We start from the raw sequence: 4,076 nt of genomic DNA on the forward strand, positions 1-4,076 counted from the left end.
ATGATTTGTCGTCTCTGTATTGTCAGATAACGAATCGAAGTTTGGCATCTTCACTTTGATGGAGAGCAGACACATAGCAGATCTCGCCTTCAGATGATTTCACTGAAGCAGATCCAAGATGGTTTGGCATCCTTGTGTTTACAAGGAACAAATCGAAGACATAGCTGATTTGGCTTTCACGTGATTACGAGAAAGCAAATCTAAGATGATTTGAAGTTTCTGTATCGTCAGAGAATGAATCGAAGTTTGGCATCTTCACTTTGATGGAGAGCAGATACATAGCAGATCTCGCCTTCAGATGATTTCACTGAAGTAGATCCAAGATGGCTTGACATTCTTGTGTTTACAAGGAACAAATCGAAGACATAACTGATTTGGCTTTTACGTGATTACGAGAAAGCAAATCTAAGATGATTTGTCATCTCTGTATCGTCAGAGAACAAATTGAAGTTTGGCATCTTCACTTTGATGGAGAGCAGACACATAGCAGATCTCACCTTCGGATGTTTATGCTGAAGCGGATCCAAGATGGTTTGGCATCCTTATGCTTACAAGGAGCAAATCGAATCATAGTTGATTTGGCTTTCACGTGCTTACGTTAAAGCAAATCTAAGATGATTTGGCATCTCTGTATTGTCAGGGAACAAATCGAAGAAATAGATTTGGCGTCTCTGTAGTAGACGGAGGGCAGATCAAATATAGCAGATATCGCCTTCTTGAGTTACAGTGAAGCAGATCGAAGATTTCAGCATGGCACCCCTGTGCTTATAGGGAACAAGTTGAAAAACAGCAGATTTGGCATCCCTATGCTTATAGGGAATAGATCGAAGATAGCAGATCTGAAATTCCTGTGCTCACAGTAAAGCAGATCAAAGATTTCAGCATGGCATTCCTGTGCTTATAGGGAACAAGTTGAAAAACAGCAGATTTGGCATCCCTGTGCTTATAGGGAACAGATCGAAGATAGCAGATCTGACATTCCTGTGCTTACAGTAAAGCAGATCGAAGATTTTAGCATGGCATCCCTGTGTTTATAGGGAACAAGTTGAAGATAGCAGATTTGGCATCCCTGTGTTTATAGGGAACAGATCGAAGAACTTAAAACTCGGCAAGCCTGAGCAAAATTGGGTCTTTTTAGTCTTTGCTCTATTCCTGTTAACACAACAATGATCAAATAGAGGCAGCTGTAGAACCCATATTTTGCCCGGACCTTAAAATAAATAAACCAAATTTTGAAAACAAAAATAAAGAAAAAAATCAAAATGCCCATTAAAAGTCCATTTACAAACAAAGCTACCAACCCAATTACAACCCAAAAATTAAAACCTAAAAGAAGCCCAAAAGCTTAGAAACCCTAGCCGCAAGCCTCAACCACCCACTTCCAACCACTACCAGGTGGCACATGCCTCCACCACCGTTTGCCTGCCATACAAGAAGACGAAAAGATAGCAAATATATATAATAAAGTTTGTAAATGGCTATAAAAGCCATACTAGAACCGATTGTAAAGGGAGGGGGGATCGATGGTATTTTGAGGAAGAATCGATTGTATTTTGGGGAGAGAATAGATTGTATTAGAGGGGGTTGTATTATAGAGACTTTTGGGAGAAATCAAAAGGAGAAAACAAGTTCAAAAGGTGTTTGTCCTTATTTTTATTTTTTTGATCTTCTTTCTATTCGTTCGTTTTATCTATTTTACAAATATTTTGAATAAAGAAAAAAACTTGTAAAAAATATAAAAAAAAGGGAAAGAGGGAAGGATCTTACCGGTGTTCAGTTTTCCAACATCGTGGACGACCGAGGAAGCCACCGCCGAGGATCGGTGGCCGGAAACCGAATGGATTCTTGAGTTCTAGGGTGCTTTTCATTAATTTTTGAAGGTTTTTGGGTCATTTTAACCCCAAATCCGGGCTCTACTCGAGAAGAGAAGCGAAAAAGGGCCTCGGAAGATTTTTCGGTCACCGTGGACGGCGACGCCACCGTCAGTGGCCGGTGACCAGCGTGACGGTTGATGGCCGTCCGATGACCGGAGGAGGCGAAGGGTTGAGAGAGTTGAGAGCCTTCTCTCTATTTTGAAAAATGAATGTAGGGTGGTAAGGTGGTGCTTTAACTCTTTTTTTTTGTTGTTTTTTTCTTAAAAAAAAAGGTTTTTTATGATAAAAAAAAAAGAGAAAATAAAGTATGGTTTTAATTAATAATAAAAACAAAATAGTATGGGGGAATGGTTTTAATTAATAATAAAAATAAAATAGTATGGGGGAATAGTTTTAATTAATAATAAAACAAAATAGTATGGGGGAGTAATTTTAATTAATAATAAAACAAAGTAGCATGGGGGGAGTGGAATCAAATTTTTTGCTTGGGACCATGCATGTTACCTTTAATTGGGTAATTTGCACAATTGGTCCCCTCCTTTGTGCTAGCCTTCAATCGGGCCATATTTAAGTTTTATATTATTTTAAATTGGCCCTGCAGTCTGTGTGCTATTTCAATTTGCCCCCCTTTGTGCGGTATTTTAAGATTTGGGGCATTTTTAATTTTAGATCTCGGACATTTATACGCAATTAATTTTAGTCCAAAATTATGTTTCAATAATTTGTTTTACTTGTAAGTTATCTCTTGGATTTTGTTTCTTCTCTCAATTAAGTTTCAGTTATTCTTTTTAGAATAAATATGTTTCTACATATTATTTTGATTTCATACTTTTGTAATTATTATTTTTCTCTTTTCTTTTTTTTTCACGTGCATTTATGTGAAATACCTTTATATTATTATTACTACTATATGTATATATTTATAATATTACTAATAGTTTATTTTTACATTATTATGTATATACCATGTAAATATTTTAATATTATATTATGTATACATTATATATATATATATATCTTTTAATATTGTATTTTTATTGTTTTGCATATGCCCTAATATTATATCGTTTATATTTTTTTTTATTTCTCATATTATCTTACTTTATATATTTTTAACTATATCATGTATATGCTACTACTATATATCTATTTATGTAGTATTATTAATAGTTGTTTCTAATAGTATGATTATTTCTAATATGTATATATTATGTATTTACCTTCAATATTATATATCGTATATTTCTAATACTATTACGTTATTACTACTATTACATTATTATTATATTTTACCCATTACTCTTTAAATACACTTGTTTTACCTTTTACTCTTCACTCACTATATATATTGTTTACTTATCTATATATTCACATACATATATATAATTTCACACATCATTCCAAAATTTTTATTTGTATTATTACTATTAATATTATTATCTTCACTATACTATCATTCTTTAGTCTTACATAATGATTGTTTATTTATTACTAGTTTTTTTTAATCTCGAATATTTCCTAGCTTATTTGTTGTTATCTTTTTATTCGTTTTATTCATTTATTTGTTACCTCGAAATAAGATTTTTTGCAAATAAGGCAATGCTTGGTGTTTGGAAATTTCGAGAAAGCAATGCCCTAACTTATTGGGTTGCCACTTTTCTCGTTGAATTCGAATAATTAAGTACCCTTCTAAGTTTTTAGAGGTTTTCTAAATGCAAGCCACTATCTTGGAATTTCAAAGCAATATGTCCTAACTTATTGGATATAGCGTTTTGCTGTTTCGAGATAGGAATTTCAAAAAAGGGATAACTTAATGTCAATACTTTGACGCTAGTGAATCCCAATTTTCAAAGTTAAAATATTTTAAAGAGGACTACATCTTAAATTTTTTTTTCTTTCGACATTAAAGACATTTGATAATCAATTAGGTACCAATTTTTGGGTGTTACGAGGGTGCTAATCCTTCCTCGTACGTAACTGACTCCCGAACCCGTTCTTTTATTTCGTGGACCAAAACTAATGATTTTAAAACAAAATGTTTTAAAGGTGATCCAATCACACCCAAAAAGATTGGTGGCGACTCTCGTTTTCGTTTTTTAAAATCGATTCCCATTTTTCAAAATTCGATCTGATAATGGTTTCGACAAATGATATGTGTTTATAAGAAAACAGAAAGAGAATGATATGTATCATGACATGTAT

General features: G+C 33.3%; 1 long non-coding RNA gene across 1 annotated transcript; it reads right to left on the reverse strand.

Annotated features, from left to right (window-relative positions):
• Positions 1-1,254: 1,254 nt before the first annotated feature.
• Positions 1,255-2,069, reverse strand: LOC121208440 (uncharacterized). The gene is made up of 2 exons (XR_005903469.1): positions 1,768-2,069; positions 1,255-1,422 (listed from the first exon to the last, which is right to left on the reverse strand). It is a non-coding gene; the product is annotated as an uncharacterized lncRNA (long non-coding RNA).
• Positions 2,070-4,076: the final 2,007 nt, after the last annotated feature.

This window comes from Gossypium hirsutum, chromosome A10 (assembly GCF_007990345.1).
Source record: "Gossypium hirsutum isolate 1008001.06 chromosome A10, Gossypium_hirsutum_v2.1, whole genome shotgun sequence".
Classification (NCBI taxonomy): Eukaryota; Viridiplantae; Streptophyta; class Magnoliopsida; order Malvales; family Malvaceae; genus Gossypium; species Gossypium hirsutum.